This window comes from Sparus aurata, chromosome 1, assembly GCF_900880675.1.
Source record: "Sparus aurata chromosome 1, fSpaAur1.1, whole genome shotgun sequence".
Taxonomy (NCBI): Eukaryota; Metazoa; Chordata; class Actinopteri; order Spariformes; family Sparidae; genus Sparus; species Sparus aurata.
Window position 1 is genome coordinate 39,609,387 of NC_044187.1, and position 25,058 is coordinate 39,634,444.

General features: G+C 40.2%; 1 long non-coding RNA gene across 2 annotated transcripts; it reads right to left on the reverse strand.

Moving 5' to 3' along the window:
* Positions 1 to 2,747: 2,747 nt before the first annotated feature.
* Positions 2,748 to 5,445, reverse strand: LOC115579439 (uncharacterized). Of its 2 annotated transcripts, XR_003983650.1 has the most exons (5): positions 5,087 to 5,445; positions 4,527 to 4,570; positions 3,090 to 3,172; positions 2,956 to 2,990; positions 2,748 to 2,825 (listed from the first exon to the last, which is right to left on the reverse strand). It is a non-coding gene; the product is annotated as an uncharacterized LOC115579439 (long non-coding RNA). The 2 variants fall into 2 exon arrangements; XR_003983648.1 differs by having other exon boundaries at positions 2,748 to 2,990.
* Positions 5,446 to 25,058: the final 19,613 nt, after the last annotated feature.

Consider the following 25,058-nt stretch of genomic DNA (forward strand, 5'->3'; position numbering starts at 1 on the left):
TATTTTCAACTTTATTCGCGCCGCGCCAGACGCTTCAGACGCGTCATTCGCGCCGCGACAGACGCTTCATTCGCGGCGCGCCAGACGCTCCATTCGCGCCGCCATCGCCTGAATCGCCTGAATCAATAAAGACGATCAGTACTGCGCGATGCACTGCGTATGGATACAACAACACATCTATTATTTAATAGAATAATAGTCACATTGACCAAAAATTGATCTCATCTAATAAATGTTACCCTCTTTGTCCTCGATCGACTCCGAGCTTAAACTCCTCACAGCGTCCGCCTGCGATGTAAGATCTGGTTGTTTGTTGTCCTGCGTACTGTCTCGTAATGTCTTACAGGCAGCTGGAAACAATTAAAAATAGTGGTATGAATAAAGAAACGTAAGTCACAGTAAAATTAAGCGAGGGAGAAAACAGTAATAGTTACTTACACACAATGGCGTCATTATCGGCATTGTGTCAATCTGGACTTGCAGATGTGGCTCCGAGCTAACAGGAGGTCGCGGCCTTGTTATGAGGCGAGGTTAGTCTGTGAAAACAAAATGCTCGCACCGATAAACCTCCGTGTCCCTCTGCGGCAGCGAAGCTCCGTCCGTCGGCGACATTCTTCGTGGCGACCCGGCAAAGCTCCTCTCGTCCGCGCAGATGTCCTCTCGACAATGGCCTAGCTCCTGCTAGCTAGCTTAGCCGAACTTGCTGCGTGTCCATTAAAACACAAACACTTCGACTGCGATGGAGAGTCATACTCACACACTCACAGCACATCGTCCGACAACAGTTTACAGACTGTTAGTGATAAAACACGACACTGACGAAACACACAGTCCACTGTCAGCTGCACGACGCCATTAACTATCCGCTCCTTCTTCCTCGTCACTCACGCTCCGGTCAACCCGGAAGTGTAAACACTCTTACAGGTCATGAACTCTCACACGCAATAAGAATTACTTTTCAACTGTTTTATAGAAATGCTTTTTTTTTTTTTTTTTTACATTTCAATATCTCATGCAAATTTTAACTGCCTAACAACTGGCGTTTTATTTTTAACTTGTTCCCAGGAGAGAGAAAGAGAGAGAGAGAGAGCTAGAAGAATAAATAATCTTTTTTACATAACATTGGCCATTGCTAAAGACACACAGTAATTAATCTAGCATACTTTCATTAAATAAATCCATTTAAGATCAAATATAAGGGTTTATAATTAGGCTATACTGAGCCTCATCTATTTATACCAGAGATTTTCTTAAAATGAAGTTAACACCTTCTAGAAAATGGTCACCTGGGGTAAAACTCCCCCTGCTACCCTGATTTGCATTTGTATAGCTCACAGCATTTTCATTTACATGTTAAAGCCTCCCCTAGAATCAGGGGGAGGGGGGTCATGGGGGGACAACTGCCAAGCAAGGCCCACTCAATTTCCGACAATTTACGTCAGTTTTCAGTGTTGCCTGCAAATTGCCACGTGCAGCCGCAAACCTGAAATTCCACATCAATCTACAGTGCCGCATACTGACGAAAATCCCACTTTTCATGCAGTGATTTACAAGCGGACCAAAATGTGTGATGCGCAAGGAAACTGCTCTCTACTTGGTCTGAATTTCGCAAACGAGGCAGCAGTTCAGCTGAATTTAGCACCGAGTAGACAGGAAGTCAAGCACTGAAACAAAAACAATATGACATCCGGTTACTTTTCAAAATAAAACACTCCGTGTTGACACCAGCACACAAATCTCAAAAAAAGAGACAAACACAAGCTCAGCTAATCCTTTGGTCGGGAACACGTTGTGTTGTTGTTTTTATAACACAGACTTAGAACTGGGGTCGCGAGTGATCATGTGATGATCGCGGGGACTACTCGGCCTGGCGACGCCAGCTGTCTACCGTACTGCGCCATGTCAGACTCAAAGCGCAACTAGTGGGGGTTACCGGACGGTGGAGAAAAACACCTGATCGAGCCGTAACGCAGCAGACACGTATCCAGTGGAAATTTGGGGTTAAGCACGGATGCTTCCTGCAGTTGGGTCGGATTGAGGTTGGATCATGTTCTCACCACAAACGAACCCTACCAGAGTTTGTTTGGAACCGGACCGAGACCACCTCTTCAACAAGGTCTCGGTCCGGTTGTTTTGGACTGAGTGCGATTGATGTGTTCACACCTTCCCAAACGAACTGCACCAAGGGGGTAAACGCTCCAGGGTTCGATTCAACCGAACTAAACAAGGCAGGTGTGAAAACGCCCATAGGTTTTTTTTTTCCCATAAAATAGGTTTCTACTCCATTAAATACCTTCCACACATCACCGTGTCCACCATAGGGACAGGGCACTGAAGGGAGCGAGGCAGATGGGAAAAGAAGCCATTGAGTTATGTTACCTCATACTATACTTTACTACAGGGCTGGACTGGGACAAAAAATTGGCCCAGGCATTTTGAGCCGAGACCGGCCCACCAGGTATTGATGGAAAGACGATGAAGCCTACGAATGAAACAAACTTTCTTGTAACAATGCTTATACACTGTCTTGTTGGTGTATATGTACTTGTCTAATAAACTTAAACCTACACCATCCTCCCAGTACCGTTATTCAATACAGTACTTAGTGGAAACCAAAAGGCTGCTTGGTCTAGTTAACCTCCTGAACAATGTACAACATATGATGGGATTCTGAAATTAGGACAGAAAGGAATAGAGGTGAGACATGATCATTGATGAATATTAAAATGAATAAATGACAGATTTAGTGATATTTTCATAGACTATTTATTCACCACATCAATAAACAGCACAGCAACACAGAATATTTCCTCAAACATGGCAACCTTTAAAAAGTGAAAGGAGACAGAGAAAGAATGGTGAGAACACTTGCTGGACTTACTCATATGATCACAGTACTGATATCTAGAAGAATGTGGGAAAATAGTTGTGTCATATACTCTATACAGTTCTCACTTAGAGGAACCTCCTGAACAATGTATGATGGGATCCTGAAAAATAGGACACAGAAGAACAGAGATGAGATGAATATTAAAATGTATACATGACAGACTGTGATTAAGTGATATTTTCACAGACTATGTACCCACCACATCAATAAACAGTCACCTTAGACCTCCACAGCAGCAACACTCAGCACAGCAACATAGAACATTTCCTCAAACATGGCAACCTTTAAAAAGAGAAAGGAGACATACAGAGAAATGTGAGAAAGAATGACACCTGATGGACTTGCTCAGATGATGTCAGTACTGGTATCTTCAAAAACAGTTGAATCATGTTTTCTATATTTCATTTCATTTCATTTCTTTATCCACATCAGTTAAAATCATAAACAGCTTACTCTTTTAAATCTGTAATAATCTTATGTGAAATGGGACACCCTAGGAAGCTTAAAAAGCTTATTAAGAGGGGCCCAGACACAAAGTAGATACAAGTAAAAATAAAAAAATAACATAGAATACATTTTCACATATATACACTTACATGTACATATAACACTCTCAACCATACACACCCAAACAAGAGATACCCTAACCTAAAGCTACTCCTAACATGGTCCAAGTGGTCACATCACCAACAGTCCAAGAAGAATTATACTACAGTGTAGGAAAGAGAAATTGCCATATCAGGATCATGACTGAGAATATTTCAGCAACAGCTGCCTCCTTAGTCTATTTTTAAAAACAGTTATAGATGGGGACATTTGCATCTCTCTATCAAGATTGTTCCATACCTGTGGACCTTTACAAACAATACTGAGACTGGTATATTTGAGTTTCCGATTTTTACCCTTAATAAGATGCTTCTTCCTAGTCTGATATGAATGCAGAGGAAAGGAAATTGGAATCAGGTCACAAAATCTTTCATTGAGCTTATTAACAACACATATAACATAGTACAAGCATTATGAAAAGTATTAAGTTCAGTAATTTTCAGGAGGCCATAGCCATGAAAAAGTGGGTCGGAAGGAGCGTCAAATTTAGCCCAAGACATAGCTCGAATGATCTTCTTTTGCAGAATTTTCAAAAATTCCCCAAGTGGCTGGGGAATGTATTGCTCCAAATATTATTGCAGTAATTAAGATGTGGTTCAAATAATGACCGATATAATGTTACAAGTGCTTCACCAGGTAAAAAATGCCTTAACTTGAAAAATAGTCCGACATATTTTGATAATTTTTTGGTTAATACATCAATATGCCTCCTGAAATTTACGAACTCGTCCATTTGAACTCCCAGGAATCTAGTGGTCTTCACTCTCTCAATAGGGCTGTCATTTATTTTAATATCAATAAGTTCAAGGTTGCTTCGATTTCTGTTTGACCGAAAAATTATAAAGTTTGTCTTATTTAAATTTAGTGACAATTTATTGCATTTTAACCATGTATCAACCTTGATCAATTCAACATTTAAATTCTTTTGCAGATCGTTTATGTTCTTGTGTGATAAGAAAAAATTTGTATCATCTGCGAACAGAACTTTGTGTAGAATGTTAGAACAGTGTATAAAGTATACAGTACTTACTTAGAGGAAACCACGGCAGGCTTCCAAAAATGAGTGACAGCATCCTATAAGAGACAGTGAGAGGTTAAGGCTGGAAGAAAACAGCTGTCCCATATAAACAATACCTCATTCTTATCTTTATTCCACCTAGTGTCCTATGCATTAAGACCTATTAAGATGCACTAATTCTAATTAAATCTAATATAAGCATTTTCTGAGCACTTTACTTGGTTGCACTCAAGTTAGATGCAAAACTTTTATGTTGGACTTTGTGTACTTTGTGCAATGACAAGGTTTAATCTAATCTTATCTGATACATTATAATGAGTGTTTTGATAACTTTATTTTACCTCATCAGGCTACAAAAACAGCTCGCTCTTCTCAGCTACCCTGTCACTGACCATGTCGGAGACCAATGACATGCCAATGTCCTTTTCAGTGGCCATCAGCATAAACATCTCCAGCTTGCTAGTTAGCGTGCACAGCTAGCTAAACTTGTAACTGACTGTGTTAACAGTTAACAAGCACAACGAAAATAAACTACATCTAACCCAGGTAGACCGCAGTTCATCACTTCTTACCTGAAGTTCAGATTCCCTTCCACTCGCACCGGCGGACGCCGCGGGTCTCTCCTCCTCCTGCCTCCCCTTTCCCTCATCCACCTGACGGCCACCCCCGCCATCATTAACGTTACCTGCGGCCGCTTCGGATGCCGCTGCTGCTGAAGACGAGGCTCCGCCATTGCCACCAGCAAACCTCTGTGCAAATGCCTGAAGGGCCTGTCTCTTTTTCGCTCAATTCTTTTCCGCGCCTCCTTTCCGCTGAGTGCTGTTCTCCATTTTCGTGATCTTCTCTCTCTGTATGATTGATTGATTGACAGCCGAGGGCCAAGAGGGAAGGCATCGGCCCTCTGCTGTAATTGGTCCGGCCCGGAGTCAATCATGACTAATAGGCCGATCTACCAGTTTTGTGTACCAATAGGTATCATGATTAATACCATTACTACTAGTACCATTAGTAAAAAAAATAAAAAAAAAAAAATAAAAAAAAAAAAGGCCCGGCCCAAAATCCCCATCGGCCCACCGGGCAAATGCCCGGTATGCCCGATGGCCAATCCACCCCTGCTTTACTATAAACAACGTGTAGCTCTCTCTTCCTTATAATAAGATGTAATCCTGGCCAGTTCAGCCACAGAACAGCTCAATGTCCATTGTAAATGGAAAAGATTCCATCGATGTAATCCGCTAAATCAAAAGTTTCCAGACATTGTGTCTTGATATCAAAGAGACAGCTACGTCCTGCACATCTCTAAAATGACTCTGTTATACTAACGTTAAGCCAGGTTCGCCCAGGACGTCATGCAAGTTAGGATGGCCACTGGAGCCAGGACATATGCTTATAGGCTTTCCATTGGTTAGCATGTAATGCACATGTGAACCTATCAAACATTTCATTGAACTATTGTCTTTTTCCGACGTGTCTATCACTGATACATATCACTGTCGTTTGATCACACAGGCCTAGTTAATGACACTCAGCTCTATGTGGCAGTATCTCTCTTTTTCAGCTGTATTTTAGATATTAAGTCCTGGATATCACAGAACGTTTTACAGCTTAAACAGGACAAAACAGAATTATGGTTCAAAGGCTCAGTGATATTTGAGTCTGATTTAAATTTTAAGGCACATGTACATAGTGCCACAAAAATAGCATTTTATCACTTAAAGAACATTTTGCAAGTCATGGCATTTCTCTCTCTGAGCAACACAGAGAGTCTGATGCATGCTTTGACAAATAGCAAGCTAAACTACTGTAATGTTTTCTTTTCTGGTCTACTAAAAAATACAATAAATCAGTTGCAGTTAATTAGAATTTCTGCTGCAAGAGTGCTGACTAAGACAAGAGGGAGAGCACGGATCACGTCTCTTGTAGCCTATAAGTCTTAAATCTATCTTAAATCCTATAAATCCTAATGAACAATATTCCAGTTCTTTGAAGTAATTGAATACTTGTAGTCACTGTAGAGATCTTGCTTCTATTCATGTCTGGCCAGTAATAGTAACATATTACTATCTCTTGGTCTTAGAACTAGTTGGTGAGGTTTTGCCTGATAATATGTTAATTCAAGGAAAGTTCATTCGTAAAGTACCTTTTGACTGCAGGGCGATGCAAAGTGCTTGTGTTAGACATAAAATCCATTAAAATGTGATATAAAGGAAACCAAAGTACTAAAGAAAAGGTTTCTGGATTGTTCAGAAATGCATTAACAGCGACTTGCATTTACATTAGAAATAAATAATTTCCAAGAACCAACAGCTTAAGGAAAAACAATTTTAGTGGGACAGTTGGACTTCCATCCAAATCACATTTTTAAGACTTCGGTCACTTTAGTGCCAACATTTGTTTTGCATTTTCTGTTTGCCTTTCATTATGTTAACCCCATTTCTGTATATTTACAGTAATTCCCTGTTTCTGCTATACACAGGTTTGAACTGTGGTCAATAACTAAGCACTTCTAACAGGCATACACAGAGAAATGTGAAATGTGTTTGAGGTGGTGGTCAAAGGGGCCGACCACCTGAATGGCAGCCACGCTTCCGTCAGTTTGCCCGAGGGCAGCTATCGCTACTATCGTTGTTTACCACCACCAGTATGACTGTGTGTGAATGATTGGAACCTGGAACCCTGTCAGGCGCTTTGGTATTCTTGAGAAGCACCATACAAATCCAATCCATCATTATTATTATTATTATTATTATTAAGTCTTTTTACGCTTTTTACACTGGCTGCCAAAATGAGGTTATAAGGCACCGAACAACCTTGCACCAGACTACATTTCACAAATGCTTTTAGTTTAAGAGCCAAGAAGGTCCTGCAGATCCTCCAGATCCTCTCTTTTAGCTGTTAAAAAAGCAGAACAAAAACATTTGTTGATGTTGGTTTGAGTCGTTATGCTCTGCCATGGGACCTGGGAGGGGTGGGAAATACTGATACGTTTAACCTTAACTAAAACATTTAGAATGGCTTCAATGTTGATATTTATTTTAATGTATTTGTGTTTTTATCTCAACTTTTTATTCTGTTGCATCTATATTTTATGGTTTATAGCTGTTATTATTATTTATAATATTCGATTTATTACCTTTTGTTTGAAATCAATTTTAAGGGTAGTTTTTATAATGTATTTATTGTTATTTTTGTTGCTTGTATTTATCTTTCTTCATTATCTTTTTATTTAATCCACTTATATTTTATAGCATTTGCTAGTTGCTCTTAATATCTTGTGTTTATGCGCTTTTAAAGCACCTTGAATAGCATTTTGATCCATTTGAAAGGTGCTTTATAAAGACACAATGATTGATTGATTGATTGATTGGGAAAAAACAACAAACCTATGTAGGGCAATAACCTTGAATGAAATGTTCTTAGTTTTTCTTCAGTACAAGAATGGGCCTTCAGTAACTGAAAGTTTTTATTTTGTCACATGCTTAATAAAAGTGAATCTATAGACTAATATAGGAAAAATAACAGAGAGACAAGGACACCACAAAGAGAGAAGGAGTGAGGAAAGGATGATAGAGGAATGAACAGAAAAAAGTAAAGCAGAAAGGGAGACAGGTTAGTTGCCTGTCTGTAAACTGACTAACAGCTGATATGGAGATTACATCAGCTTCGTCCTCATTAGTTCAAATCTCACCAGCAGAAGCCCGAGGTGCACACACATCACACACAACATGTTTGCACACAGATGACTAAAATAGCCCATGGCCAAAGCACTTTCACTTTGCTGGCTCACTGACTGTTGTATACGTTTTTTCTGCTTTAGTGCAATCTTCAAATGACAAGTATGTCCAAAAGCAGTGAGACATGCTTTATGTCTCCATTTCCTCACAACACTAAATGCATCTCTCAAGTTCAGTTATGTCCAACTGACCAAATCACTGAGTGACTCTTTGTGGACAAAATGGGTTTCTCTAATGTTCTAATAATTTGTCAGACTTTCAGATGCATTGATCAACATCTTGTTTGTGTAAATCTTTCGGTCTCAAAGACCACCATAAACCTTTAACTTTCAGTCAAGTGTTTTCCTCAGGTACCTCTTAATATTCCAGGGTATTACATGTCAGATTTAACTTACAGGTACATCTGTAAGATTTACTTTGGAATACTATGAAGGCAATTGTTGGTTATGATTTTTAAAAAAAATGCTCGGGCTACATTGACATAAGTGTTTAGTTGGTAAATGAAGTGGTAGATGATATGTATGTTCTGTGTTCCTATCATTGCTCAAACCAGTTTTTGATTACAAGGGACAGGGGAAGTAAAAAAACAATGACAAAGATCAGATTTGACAATTAAAGCTTTTACTTATTCATTTATGTATCATGTTTTATAGGACAAGATGAGAAAAGACAATGGGTTCTATCTTAACGATCTGAAACGCAAGTATCAAACGCAAAACGCAAGTAGCTTTGTGGGCGGATCTCAGGCGCTGTTGCTATTATGCCGGTGGGATAAATGACTCTTGCGCCCGACGCAAATCTAAAATGGGTATGTCTGAAGTAGCTACAATAGTCATAGGTGTGGTTTGATCGTATCGTGCAATAAACCAATCAGAGCGTCATCTCACATTCCCGTTAAAAGCAGGCGCGCTTGTTCCATAGCGGATTGCTATTATAATGGCGAATTTGCCAGGCGCACGCCAGGAGCGCTTCACAGCCGAGGAGACTGACGTTCTCGTCAGGGCTGTAAAAGACCGAGAAGTGGCATTGTATGGGGATGGGAGAAATCCATCCAAATTAGCTTTGGTTAAACGGGCGTGGGAGGAAATTGCCACAATTGTTTCTAAGGCTGGCATCCCCAGGACATCGCACCTGGCCTCGGGAGCAGTGCGCACGGGCTGAGCAGTGCGCAACGGCCAGCTGATGAGGGAGAAGCTCAAACACCAAGGTGCAGAGGATCCAGACCCACTACACGCTGTGGCAGCATTGTCAGACCGGACCACACTGTCCGGGATGCAGCAAGGTATTAATGCCCGTCTTGACCGGGGGGCGATGTTCCTGCGACCTCTCAGGCGCATCGCCTCAAGTCTCCAAACGCACCATCTGCTCCTGTTGTGCCCCTTCCTCCTCCTCCCCCAACTCCATCTCCGTCCACCCGCTCCACTAGGAGCACATCGCGCATTGCCACTCCCGGACCCTCATGGCTACGGCGGGCGCGTCACATATCAGAGGGAAAAAGAATTAGTTCTTCTGTTTAAATCTTTTCAACTTTTTTTGTATGGTTTGCAAAAACGGGAACTGCTTTCTTGTAGATGAGAGAAGCAAAGTGTATGCACGTTGAGCACACGCTACACTATGGCCAAGCATGCGCCCTTAAAATAGCATCTGAATAAGTGCCACAATAAGCAGCCATGTTGAAAGTCTCAGGTCAGTCTGATTCTGATCTGCAGAGATATTTGAGGCACAGATACACACACACACACACACACACACACACACACACACACACACACACACACACAGACAGAGATTCCTTGCTTTTATAGAGAGATATTTCATTTGTTTTGATGGAAATCAATTGCTGCAAATTGTTAAAATTGTAAAGACCAAAATAATTACTACTATCATCTATGTATATATGTGTTATGTTACACAATAAGTGGGGGTATACATTGATACTAAATTCTGAGAACAGCTCATTCTGTTGTAACAAACACAGGTCTGTGTAAGTATGCATACTAAACAACCACTGCAACCTACATTTGTGTAAAGCTGACACAAACTCTTCAAACTTCTCAGCAGGTTGGAATGTTTTATTTCAGTTATTGTCAACACAAACAGCCTTACATGACATTTACAAACTTTCCCAAAATATCAGTGCAATAGTGGACACTAAAATGTCACTGCTTTTTGAGAGAAAGGACTTTGCCTTTGTGTCTGGTGCAAAATAAATGAACGCTTGGGGGGCTTGTTGATGAGACCAGCTGCAGATGATGTTGAAGGACAGACTGGTAATTCTACTCTTTAGTAGTCGTCTACTAGTGTGTTCAAACAATTGCAATTTACAGTCATTTGTTGTAAATCAAGGCAATGGAGAACTTTGCAATGCAATAGATAGGCACTGTTACTTCTTCACACTCTGCTGATAGGGTTAGTTCTTTAAAAAAAATAGATAAAAAAAATACTTGTATGTGCTTGGAACAAAAAGTTTGTGTTTTTTCAAAAAAATTCTTGAACTGATCTGACATTATTAAAAATAAATTAGTCCTGCAACAGTTCTTTCTATAGCCCTTATATGCTGTCATTTATAAAAGACTTGTGACAGTTTGAGTGAAACATGAAAGTTGCTGAAGGTAGATTTCACCTGGAAACAATGAAATGTTGAGCGTAACTGATATAACAACTGACCTGTAACTAAGAAGCTAGACTAAGAACACTCAAATATCTCTATTCATCACTCTGTCTTTGGAAACAACTGGCTCTTTAATGTTTCAGCAACCAATAAAACTGCTTTCCTCCCTACAAAATATGCCTCTCACCTCATTTGTGTCTAAGTGTATTTTTGTGCGGTGTGAGTGTGTGTGTGTGTGTGTGTCTGATAAATCACAACCTGGATTTAGTATCCAGACTTGTCAGCCTCCCTTATGACAAAGACTTCCTGCTACAAAACCAACTGATACACTCCCTATCTGTACACACACACACACACACACACACACACACACACACACACACACACACTCAACAAAACATGAACCTACATTTATATGCATATACATACTTAAACAACAAAGTGTACACACACACACACACACACACACACACACACACACACACGCTCACACATACACACTGACATACTCACAGTGTGGTTGACAGGTTGTGGGGTAGATATATGGGCTGGAATGTGGCCATAGAAAAATCCTGCAGAATTACCCTGAGCTTTTCCACACACAGAAAGCAGCTTGGGGTGAGGGTGAGGAGAGTACAAAATGGGGAGATGGGCTGCATGGGGTGATTTGAAGGAGGTGTTGAGAAGCTGTTAGGTTGGTCTTTGTATATTTGTTTTAAATAGTCAGAAGTGAGTCTCAGTAGAGTGTTTTTTATCATCAAGTCTCCTGTTGTCAGGATCTAATGTGTTACTGCAAAATTATTGAATAACTGCTCAGAAAGTTGTGTTGTCAGTTTACTTATGATCACATGCACTAATCACAGACTCAAAGGTCATTATATTACATCAAGATATTGTATTACTAGTGTATACTGGAGTTATATAGAATATATTTAACCATGAACATAACTGTTTTGATATAATAAATAAATTAAACATAAATGCAATTTTTCATTGCCCCATTTAGAACAACTGTAGTATTCATCAGTTCAATGACACTGACTGAACCATATTTTTGTGCTGTTCACAGCAGACATGGCTGACCTAATGTCCAGAGCACCAGAACTGAACAAACACTAACCAAATTGCCATCAAGTGTGATGTGGATACTCACAGTCCTCAGCGGAAGATTCCTCATATGACAGGTCAAAGAAAATGTCATGACCAAATATATCAAAAACTAGGGGTGGGGTTTCCATGTAGTCTGGGCTTGTTCCTGTGGGTGTGTGTCCCTTTTTGTAGTGGCACAAAAACCAAAACATTTCCACTTCTTCATATGTCACCTTCACACCAAAGGCCCTATCCAGTTTTTTTAAAAATGTGCTTGCCCCCAAGTGGATAACACCCTTTTGATCTTAATGACTACATGGCTTTTGGTCTTGCACCTTCCTCAGGATTGATATAAATGTACTGTTTTTGGTGCAAAGTCCTATGGTATTTGTTTTGTTCAATTGTTCAAATGAACATAGCAGCCTCTGAGGGCCACATGCTCAGCTTTAGGCTTTTATTCTTGATGATTAACAGGATCCATAGAGTTAATTGTTTCAATTAAACAATACTTTACACAAGACCTTGTTTCCTGAATTATTTTCAGATCTGAACAGATGAGCAATTTGTGGATCCTATCCTGCTGTCATTGGAGCTTTTACAATGTGCTGTGAACATATAAATCAAGTTATTTATCTAAACTAAAATGTTTGGATTTCAGACGTTCTGGCTAATATGATTAGAACTTATGCTGGCCATCATCTGTGGTTCAGATTGCCTTTAATACTGTTAATCACCTCTATGGCACAGTGCCTACCTTTGCACATACAAAAACACATAGTGTGGGGTGTATGTATCCGCTTCCCCTCCTGCTGCTAAGTTGATTATGCAGACAGGACGTAAAAGGCTGGGTGGCCTTCTAATGCCCTGGTGTCTCCTCCACTCAAGATCACTGGCCTCAGTCACCTGAGCCTCATAAAAAAGTTTATTAGCTCCTCTGAAGACAACTACTTTTTCTGTGTGCGTGTGTGTGTGTGTTTGTGTGTGTGTGTGTGTTTGCGTGTATGACCATACCAGCGTTCCTTTCATTAAAGCGCATTTAATACTATTGCCGGTCATTTTCTGAAGTATGCTGTTTTTGATTTGTAAATACCGTTTGATTTGAAAAACTTGTACCAAAACAATTTTTTTTTGCATAACATTTTGAACAAGATGAGATGATGATGAGAAATCTGTTCTGTGTAACCATGACAATTGACAAGAGTTTCAGAAAGGAAAGGACAGTCAGTTGTTTCATTAATGTCATAATTTTCATACCTAATAAATAAATAAAGCAATGCCACCTAACCAGTATAGCAGGCAGGTTTGATTATAGCTGTTCCCACTGAAGAGATACATGATTGGATCTCTGAGACTTTGCACGATATGGAGTTTTAGCCCGGTGACAAGAAAACGAGGATCATTTCAAACCCTGCCTACTTTTTGTCACACTAGCATTGTGGCTGTTGAGGTTGATTGGTTGGTCCACCACTTTTATATAGACTGAAATATTTCAACAACAATTGAGCAGTGTTAGGATTTTGCTCATATGAATGGTAGCAGGCTGGGCTAATTCCAAGACACCCTGGAAGAATATAAAATTAAACCAAGAACAAGAAATGTCTTAATGAAACCAAAACCAAAATAAGTAGATGCTCTGAAATTTTGAAATTTTACCAACTATTATGGTTGAGAGAGGAGAATCCAATTGACTTTGTGACCCTCTGTTTTGAAGGGAAAATCTCAATAGCTGTTGGATGGATTGCCATTAAATTTGAAATATCAGTGGTGCCCACTGCCCAGATGATTAATCCTGTGGACTCTAATGCCTGCTGCAAAGCAGCATACAGTCAGATGTAATTGCTGTTACTTTTTTACACCCACATGTAAATGGGCATGGTGGCCTAAAGTAAGGTGTGGTCAGGCACATTGCTGGCGCACTGCTATCTTAAGGCAGCAGAAAGGGACAGCAGTCTGTTTCCTGCTAATTTAAGGGCATATTATTCAGACAGTAAGATCAGTCTAAGCAGGCAGGTTTACAACATGTGTACACTTTTATTATTGGAGAGGCTGTGGCAAAGCAGCAAAACTAAAAACTGAGCAGGAAACTCTCCAGAGGAAAGGAATTAAACTTTGAGCTTCTCTAATGAATACTTTTAGGCCAGATGTCTGAATTTATCAGGACAGCTGCATCACTTAGAGGAACACAGAACTTTATTTGACATGGAACACTATAATCCTTGCCTGACTCGCTGACAAGGAGTCAGGAGTTTTAAATAATTAGATGTAATATCTGTCGTTGGAAGATTGCTATATCATTGATATATTCCTCATCAAAGCCGTATTCCAACCAGCTGCATTCCACTTGATAATTATCAGAGTGATATTTTTTTATGACACGCCAAGCCTGATCTAGATCCAGATCCAGATTATCCTGCTGTTTAACTCTAAACATTAACTTGGACAATCCCTAAACGCATTGCACCACGCACTTTAGACCATGTGCCATAGATTGTTTAAATATGGCCCAATGACCCATCTAGCAGGTCCAGCAGAACAAAGTCTAGGTGGAACTGTCATCCTTGCTGAGCCACAATACAAGCAGGCGATTTTCACTGAAAAAAATCATCCTTGCTGTCCTTGCATTAATCAATCATCCTCTCAACCCAAGTTTTTTTTCTTTTTCTCCTTATTTTTTGCTGCAAATCAGCACAAACAACCTGAACTATCGGACTACCTACCCTATCTTGTCTGGGATCTTGTAGGATGTGACCCCCTTTTGGCTATCTCTGAAAACCACAATGACTGTAAGACTCCCAACAACAAGGCAGAAGGTTTTGTCCAGTGTTCAAGCTATTGGCCAATTTGCATGAACTTCAGTACAGAAATGAATTCATCATAACTAAAATTACTTCAGATTTCTTGTAATCCAGCACCTTCATTAGGTGAGTGCTTCAATAAACTAATTTTAGCATGCTAACAAGCTAAAATAATAAGGCCTAACATGATAAACATTTAACAAGCTAATAAAAATGTTGGATGCAGCCTTCCCAACTGGTTTATTTCAAATATAATGAAAGTGACAGCAAATTAATGGGACTAGACAGCCCAGTCACCAGGATAAAATGTTGGCAGTCTATTTAGATTGTAGAACAGTAGATAGTTTGCTGAAGACGTTTCACCTCTCATCCAAGAGGCTTCCTCAAAGGGAAGCGGAATAAGCCTCTTGGATAAAGCACTTAGATTTACCATGACCTGGAAGACTGAGAACCTTCATCAGCAATAGATTGTATGTGTGACTTGGTGAGGTTGCCTCTTTCTAATCCTCTGCCTTGACGACTACGATGCCTGACTGCTCCTATGTGTTATCTTTGTCTGATATTGACTGAACTGTGTGTGTCTGGGTCACCACTCACTCACCTGTTTCCCAACCAGATTCCACCTACTGTGTCAGTTGGTCTGCCAGTGACTTTGTGAAGAGACTTCACAGTACTAAATATTGAACTGTTCTGTGAGTTAATCACCTGCCTTGTCCTAAGTTTTGGCATTTAATGTAATTTCCAACTATTCCTGTATACTGCAATTGGCTATAATAATAACCTGCCAAATAATTACTGACATATGACATTATTTATTCAACCTAAAGCTAGCCATATCATGCATTTAATTTGGACAATGGTGGCTGTCTTGAAGCAGGTGGGGACACTTTCCTGTGAGAGTGGGATGTGATTTTAAATGTGTCTGTTCTGTGCTGTATCACAAATCACCTCTCAGAGGACATTCAAGATTTTTAAAGTGAACATAAATTGTGTCCAGCTCATCCAAAAGCGTGGCCTCACGCATGATAGGGCACTTCTACCGTGGCCTTGCTTGACACACGGTGAGCAGTGCTACGCAGCCCATGGTGCAGCTCTATCCTGTTAGAAATGAAAAGCACAACGTAACATGGCACGAACGTGACGACACAGGCACCAGCCTGTTACTTTCGCAGCTCTATTGATGCCTCCGCTTTCTTAAAATAAATAATGAATAAATAATTGCTCATATAATGTGACAGGCTGAAAAGCTAATACACTTGTTGCAGATTAAAAAGACATTCATTCACAGTCTGTAATAATATTAAAATATGTGTTGAGGTGAAAAGATTATTCAAAAGAGTGTATCTTTTATATTGTTTACATCCATTCTGTATTGTTAAATTTAAGTCGCAGAAGTGTTGATCCGTGATCTACAGCGTGGTCTTGATCTAAGACTCTGAGATCGCTTCACCCACATACCTGGAGATTTCTCTGTATTTTCCCTACGAGCAGAGGAAAAAGCGCTTCATCACCGTTGTGATTATTTCTCCCCTGTTTCAGGTATGTGTATGTAACCGCTTGTTAGGTTTTGAGAGCACTGGGAAAATGTTATGGTGATTTTTTGAGTATTTTTTTGTCAAGGGGAGTAAAATGTGCTTTCTAGCAAGAAACTCAGGTAGCTGTGCCGAGCTGCCGCCATTGCGTGTTGCAGTTGTTGCTTGCTTCCACACCCAGTCGTCATGGCAGCCAAGAAGTATCGATCATAGAATGCAGCATGACATGGAGGGCAGTTAAGGTGGAATGCTACTTCGTGGCCACAAAATACTAAATTGGGGCCACAAAATACTAATTCGTGGCAACGAAATAAGTATAATGTGCACACGAAATACTAATTTGTGGCCACGAAGTAGCCATAATGTGTGCACGAAACACTAATTAATAATATTAATATCATTCCCCGACAGCTCGGTAAGCAAATCGAGCGCACCTTCTCTAGAAACTGCAATAGCCTACATGATGTCCTTAAGTATGGAAGCAAATCTGTTCCATAATTCAAATTAAAAAGGATTAACAGAAATGCTTTTTCATTTTCAAAATATAGCTACATTTTTTGACTCATAAATAAAATGAGTAAAAATCATCCCAATTGCATTTTCATTTTCTTCTTCAAGACTGCTCATTTTGTAGCTTAATTTAAATGATGAAGAAAATTACATGTAAGATTTAATTTTCAAAAGATGCCCCAGCAAATAGTTACCGTTTCATTTGAAATGTCAAATTTAAAAATTAAAATGCATTTGCATTAAGGCTTTTTCATTTTAAGGTCATCGCTGCATTATGTGACTCATAAATAAAATGAGTAATAAATCGTTCAAATGCATTTAAATTTTCTTCTTCAAGACTCCTCATTGTGTCACACGACTAAAAAGGAAAACTGCTTTTTCGTTTTCAAGCCCAACCCCCGCAAAAAATGCTCCGAAATTCAATTTGAATTCGCAATCCCAAGTGGCGCAGGAGAGTGACGTCAGCAGCCTCTGTTCTCCTGCAGCCCCGAGTCTGACCGACCGTGCATCTAATACGTTAGGGGGCGGCGGTGTGCATATTCGACACTGGAGCAAGAGAAGAGACAAGAGCAGAGTGTAAAGGTTGTGTTGGTAGCATAGACTGTGGTCCATGTTTTCAGAAACAGCAGGGAAATCACCACCATGTCCACCTCTGTGCTGCAGTCAAGTCAGCCATGGTTTGCATTTGCTTGGTCATATCAGTCACACATTTTTTTTCCAGTGCGCAAATGCTCTAACATTTACGGTGATCGTTATGAAGCTGCTCTGAGGAGCTGCTGGCAGTGACTGTGGGTCAGACTGCAGTCTCACAGTCAGACACATGAAACATATGGTACTTGACAGTCATTTCTCCGGGTAATAAACTGAAGGTACCAGCGCTGGACCGGACGTCGACATCGCCCCCATATTGGATGTGGCAGCTCAACCCTGTGAACTTCATAAAGCTCCTTCTACAAAGTGCTACAAGTTAATATTTCTTATTTACACATTCACACACGTACGGATATATTCAGGAAACAGAGAGGAACCAAAAACAACGTCTGTAACGTTCTCTGATGATTATAAACACTAACTACTCCTTATATGTTCAGTATACAGGTCGGCACCAAACCACAGGATGGATTTTTATAATGTTTTTATGTGTTTACAGCTGCCAATGTATGTAAGGCTGTTACTGTGATAACACATGACAGTTAAATATTTAATCTGTGTCTATAATAACCGGATCCCGACATGTAAATGTGATATCTGTGGGAATAAACAGCACCAACGTCGTTTTAATAAATACAGTGATTTTTGAAAATCTAAGTACTAATAATAACAATCATGGAGACCCAACTCAGACTGGTTGGCCAGGTCCCTCATAGGTAGGCCCACAGAGACGTACATCAAAAAGGGCAACATCTCATCTATGGCCGCAAGTTTTGTAGCTTTGAGAGAAGTTGTGCTACCAGATGCAGCATTGGTAAAGGTGTTCCGTGCCATCTTCATTTTCACAGCAGGCTCCACCACTTGCCAAAGGGCCAGAAAGTGTGCATATGATGCGAAACTGCAATGAAATGTTAATCACGTTAGGCATTCAGGATTGTTACAATAGCAATAGTGATAGTAGTAATTGAGGTAGTAAGAATATACAATGCTGACACACAGTCATATAGGCTATTGTTATTGTTGTTATGTTATTGTGTCATTATGGTAGGTTACATTCTTGGGCACACACACCAGGACTAAACATGTTTGCATCACACACACACACACAGAATGAAAGGAGAGAGGGTAAGAGAGGATACTATTACAATCATAAACCAACCTCGTGTAAAAAAGAATATCCTCGTCGGATCCAGCGAGACACTGAAGTCCAAACCCAGACTGCAGTTGCAGTGTTTCCAGCTGATGTTGGAGCTCCTCTTTGTTCCTCTTCAGTTCGCTAGCTCATGAGCCACAACTTACATTTTGGGATGTAGTCGTGGTCAAGTATGCCCTTTATTAGATACTCGTAAAACATCTCCAGGGAAAAAATGAACACTGCACACATACGAGTACCATTTGTGGGAGATAACTTCTCCCACCGGATTTTAGCTACCCACACAGACTTCGTCTCAGGTTCGGCAGGAAAAGGGTGAAAGCTAAGTTGACGAATTACAACATTGCGGGACACAACAAAGTTTAGATGATCTCTAAATATAACGCTGTAAAAAAAATGCTTCTCCTTCCCTTGCAGAATACTCATGTCATGAGGCTACTACAGGCTAGCTACTACGATATCATTGCATGGACCGGAAATGATAGGTAGGTGACTCATATAATGAAGTACCTTGAAAAAGAGGAGGTGGCTGACCTAGAAGATGATGGCATGTTGGAATTGTTGCTACTGAAAGACAAAATTGCAGATAATAAAACAGCGTAAACTGAGCAAGATTATTACATATTGAGACAGCAGGAACACAAAGAGAAACAGAGGAACTAAGAACTGTAAACGAACTTCAAGAATTGAGGATCAAGAAGCCTATCACAGCTAATGCAACAGTTAATGGTTCAGTGTACCAGCCCAAGACCATTGCAGGCCCTCAAGTGAGTATGCAGCCCTCAGCCAGTGCCACAGCCAAGCCCACACTGGTGTAAAGATCTTAATATTTCAGGTCAAATAGGTGAACCCGGCCAGAGAGATAAACTGACATTTTCCAGCCTTGCTCACCAGATTGAGAATGGACTGAACAGGGGTTAACCTGAGATAGAGATAGTAGATGCTGTTATTAAGGCTATTTCTCCAGTGTTTTTCCTCATTGCAATAAACTACAAGCAGGGGAAAACACGCTTCATCACTGTTGTGATTATTTCTCCCCTGTTTCAGGTATGTTGTCAATATTTAAACAAAGAGAATGTGTATGTAGGCCTGTCACGATAACAAATTTGAATTGTCACAGAAATTATTGCGATAAATGATAATATTGACGTTTTGATACCATTTTTCAACTTATATAATGGTAATGGTATAATAATGCAAGTACACCCTTTCAAAGATCAATAAACTTTTATATCTAAAGAATATTTAACACTGGAATTGGAATGTGAGGAAGACATTTTAAATAGCCAAAATAAATAAACAAAACAACTAAAAACAATAAATAAAAAGGACTCTCAGCCTATGTTAGCAAAACTAGCACTTGAATTACACACAACCAAAAACAATAACCCTCACCCTTTAGTATGTCGTCTTTCACGTTGTTGTACAGTTGTGGAATTGCTGTTTGTGACACATATGTTCCCCCAGGCAATTCCTACTGGCTGTCAAATGTTTGCTGCATTTGTCGAATTCAGGCTTTTTGACGGTATTAAAGGGCTGCATCTCTTTAGTGATGCAGCAATCTACACTGTCTGTTAGTGCGCACCATTTTGCACTGTCCTGTTTGTATTTTGTTTGACTAAATGTCCCAGTTACTGTGGACTGTCGGGAATATGGAGACGGCCCCTCTGTAGCTTTAGTTGTAGTTTGTTTCCCCAACTGGGATTGTTTGTTGTATTGCTACTGTTTTACAACAAATGCGACATACCGGCTTGTCCAGGTTAAGTGGTTCACCACAGTCATTCGGTTTGAATCCGAAGTGCTCCCACACTGCAGCTGTCGCATTCGGCTTTGAAACCAATTCCGTCTTTGATTTTATTCCACCAAATCTCAACTAGCATTTTCTCTGGCTTGCTACTCCTCACAGGCTCTCCTGCTGCACGCTGTGGTATGCCAGGGTCAGGGCCCCGCCTCCCCACACTGAGACAAACAGTGACTGACAAGAGGCTTCACATGAGGGACACAAGTAAAACAAACGAGCATGCAAATGAAAATTATTGAGGCTGGCAAAAGCTCATTTTCACTTATTGTACGATTAATTGATTAATTGATTTATTGATTATCATGACAGGCCTATGTGTATGTAACCGCTTGTTAAGATGTTAATAGCATTGGGAACATTTTATGATGATTTTTTGAATACATTTAACTTATGTTTTGTTGAAAGGATTAAAATGTGCTTGCTAGCAAGAAACTCCGGTAGCCATGCCGCGCATTGTTCACGTCTTGCATTATGTAGCAGCATTATGTGTTTTCTCCTTGTTGAATTTGCAATATGTTATGCACTTTTAAGTGAAACTAAAGTGGCTTTAGGACTTGGCCCAGAAAGTTTTTTTGCAAAATTGCAAAAAATGGAAAACCTATTTTTTCGAAGTCCTCCTTGGGATTTTGTCCCATCTGCGTGAAACTTGGCACATACGCTCTTCAGCTGGACCTGATCTAAAGTTATCAATAGGCTTTTGCTCGGTCAAAAAATGCGTAAATCATTAACCAAAAAAATTTCTGTAGCTAGCTATAAAAATGTAAACTGTTTGACATCTCGGTCAAACTAAATGCTATCAACACCACATTTGAGATCCTTGGTTGCCATGACACTGGGAAGGGATGAGCCAAATTCGTTGAATTTTTGCCACTGGGGGCGCTAAAAATACGGGAAGTTTATATCCCTTGAATGGCTACACCAATTTTCACCAAATTTGGTCGGTATGATGTAGGGCCAATCCTGAGGCCATATCTTGAAGGTGGTCATTACTGGTCAATGTGGGTGTGGCTTAGTACAACAAATCCAAATCGGCACACATTCAGCCTTTTGCACTTCCAGTGTACTTCCCATTACAGCGAATACCACAGCTCAGACATTGGCCTGTGTCTTCACTTTTGCCCCGAGCCCGTCATCCTTTGGGCCTACTTCCATGGGCTCTGCGGTGCGTGGGTTCCGAATTGCGTGGAGGGGCTTGGCCCCCGTTCATAACTGCTTGCAGTTCTAGTCAGGGGGCCAAGCCCGAGGGGCCAAGGGAATGCAAATGCAAGCATAAGCGTTTCCTAGGACCAGTGGTGCTAGGAACCCTATTGTAATTGTAAAGATTTTTATTTTTATTTTTCTCCGGCTAAAAGTGGTAAATCTATCTTGAGGGTGGTCATGACTGGTCAATGTGGGCGTAGCTTATTACAAGATAAACAACAAACATTAGTTTTAGCCGAACTATTATGCTGAGAGCTTTGAAATGTATATGGTACAGATAGAATAGGACACAGTTCTTCCATACCAAAAATTGCACATGTACTCCACTAGGTGGCGCTATAATGGATGCAATCGCGTTTTTGCCTTGAACTTCCACATTTTAAATAACACATTCGCAAACCTTATGTTCCCTGAATAGAGCTGGGTTTTCTGACATAGGACACGCCCACTTCTGCTGCACATTTCGTCCGCTAAAGCACCACATATGCAAAACCTACTTTTTCGAACTCCTCCTTGGGTTTTTGTCCGATCTGCATGAAACTTGGCACGTACATTCTTCAGCTAGACCTGATCTAAAGTTATCAAAAGAATTTTGCTCGGTCAAAAAATGCGGAAATTATTAATGAACACATTTCTGTAGCTAGCTATAAAGATGTAAACTGTTTGATATTTCGGTCAAACTAAATGCTATTAACACCAAATCCTTGGTTGCTGTGACACTGGGAAAGGATGAGCCGAATTTGGCGAATTTTGCCCACTAGGGGGCGCTAAAAATATGGGAAGTTTATATCGCTTGAATAGCTACACCAATTTTTACGAAATTTGGTCGGTATGATGTAGGCCCAATCCTGAGGCCATATCTGTAAGGTATGTATGTATGTATGTATGTATGTATGTATGCATCGGCACACATTCAGCCTCTTGCACTTCCACTGCACTTCCCATTACAGCAAATACCGCAGCTCAGACGTTGGCCTGTGTCTTTACTTTTGCCCCAAGCCCGTCATCCTTTCGGGCCAACTTCCATGGGCTCTGCGGTGTACAGGGTCCGAGTCGCGTGGGGGGCCTTGGTCCCCGTTCATAACTGCTTGCAGTTCTAGTTATTATTGTTATCATGGGGCGCTGTTCAGCTCAGTTGGTAGAGGAAGCTACCCATGTGCAGAGGCTTTGTCCTCGCTGCTGTTTGTCACTCCCACCATCTCTCTCATCCTGTTTCCTGTCTAGTCTTCAGTTGAACTATCAATAAAGCCTTACAAAGGCCAAAAAAATACTTTCTTGCCACTGTTTTGAGTTAGAGAGGATCATGACATTACATTGACTGTGACTGTAACACTGACAAATCTAAAAGGAACTTCTCTTTGGCCAACTCTCAGCCATCTTGTTATCTTAACCATGCTGTTACATGTCAGTATGTGCTAGATTTACCATCCCTATAGCTCACTGCTTCCTGTCTTCATCCCATGCAAGAGCATCAGCTGTTGCTGATTGGCTGGGTCAGTCTGAGCCATATTTCTGTTTGTTTCCCATGTACAGAGCCAGGGCTGTATAAAAGCAATTTCATTTCAGTGCACACACAGAACGGACAGTTAGCTTGTCGTAAGGAGATGTTAATGTAATGTGAAAATAGTTGTATTGACTTTTATCTACTAAGGCCACCATTACATATGTTTTTGAATCAGAAATTTGGAGATGTTTTTCTTCTTTTTTTTTTTTTTTTTACCATGATCACATCTTATGTCTACTGTTAGTAAAAAAAAAACATCAAACGTTGATTTGTTGTAATAATAGCACATGAAGAGCAGCACATAATGCAGTATTATACTACTAATACAGATAATGTAATATAATGTAATACTGTTACGACCCTAGAGGTCATAAATGTTTGTCTGTATCCCTTTTTACCTGAGTGAGATTATGAGTGTGTGATTGGCTGCAGTTGTGTTTGAGTGGTTGTAGGTTGTCCCTGGGAGCTGATTGGTTCCTGCCTGGAAGATGAGGGTTTAAAGGCCGGCTTCTCTCCAGTTCCTGGGGGCTCTCTCCTCCATTGACTCAGACTGCCAGCATGCATGATTAATTGATTGTTGAAATTGTGTTTGTTTTGAATAAAACTATTTAAAAATGCTATTGCTGCTGGTGCTTGGAGGATGGAGGAGGGGGGAGTCTCACACTCTTGTTGCACCAGGGTTTCCCCTAGGCCCTGGTCGTAATAATACTTAAAGTTTTTATACATGGTAAGGAATTGAGCTACAGCTTTTCTATATATTTGTTGATGGCAGAAGCAGAAAATAGCAAGAAAAGGAAAACGAGGAAAATTTAGACATCCTAATACTGTGAAAATAAACCAGGTCTAAGATTTGCTGTGATAGACATTATTTTTTTTTGCAAGGAGGGACATAACAAGGTGAGGCCACACAGTTACTATGGTGACCTCCACCTAACCCATTTGCTAATACCAGCCGACATTAAAGCTGCCTATTTCTGTGCTGTAATTGGCTGTTGCAACACTTATGTGTCCAGTCAGATTTAAGGGCGGAATGAGGTTGACACACAGACAAACTGGCAGCGCAATTCCAATAATAACACCACTACTACTGCTCCATGTGTGTTTGTGTGTGTGTGTTTGGTTGGGTTTGTGTGTACGACGGAGGTAGAGAGCACAGCTTTAAGCTATTACTTTGAGACCCTGACCTGAGTAGTGTCTCCAGACTGACGCACACAATCACATACACATCCTGTGTTTCGGCAAGTGTCTGCAGCAGCATCTATAAAAGACAAAACAGTTCAACTACAATGTGAGCAATCAGGTTTTCAGTTAATGTACCTAGTACAAATACTAGAAGGTACTGACGGATGTCTGTACACACCATCTAACTTTTATGAGGATAACAAGGGTACAATACTAAAGTGTGATCATGTTGACATAAAGTGTCATTTTTTAAACTGTGAATGAGGGACAGCAACTGGATTAATTTAATCAATTTTGCAAAGTTTACATTCAGAGATCAGCCATGCAAATAAAAATGTGCATGATGCAACATAGAGAGCCTTATGATGTTCCATTCTTTTTTAACATTTGAAAGCAAGTGGGGGTGTTGACATGTATGTAAGCATGCTCTCAATTGTGGAAATGAGCTTTTATTTGTATTATAGGCAAACTTAAGAGTTCAGGTGTGAGCTGTACATGTCATTGACATATAATGTGGATGTGTGTTCATAAAGTTTCTTGAAGATAGAGAATGTGTTCCTGTCAAAAGAAGACTGATGTTTGACCTAGTTTAAGTCCTCTTATTATTTTCAGTCTACCACTGAGTGGTCATGTGTTGATGTTTAGCAGCAGAATGTCAACATTTGACGTGAGAAATTTTGAAGTGGAGGTTGACTGATTAATTAATACATTATCGATTTGGGTGCTGTCCGGTCCATTTAGAATGTACATTAGTGGTATTATCACTCATCCAGCTGTTAGCA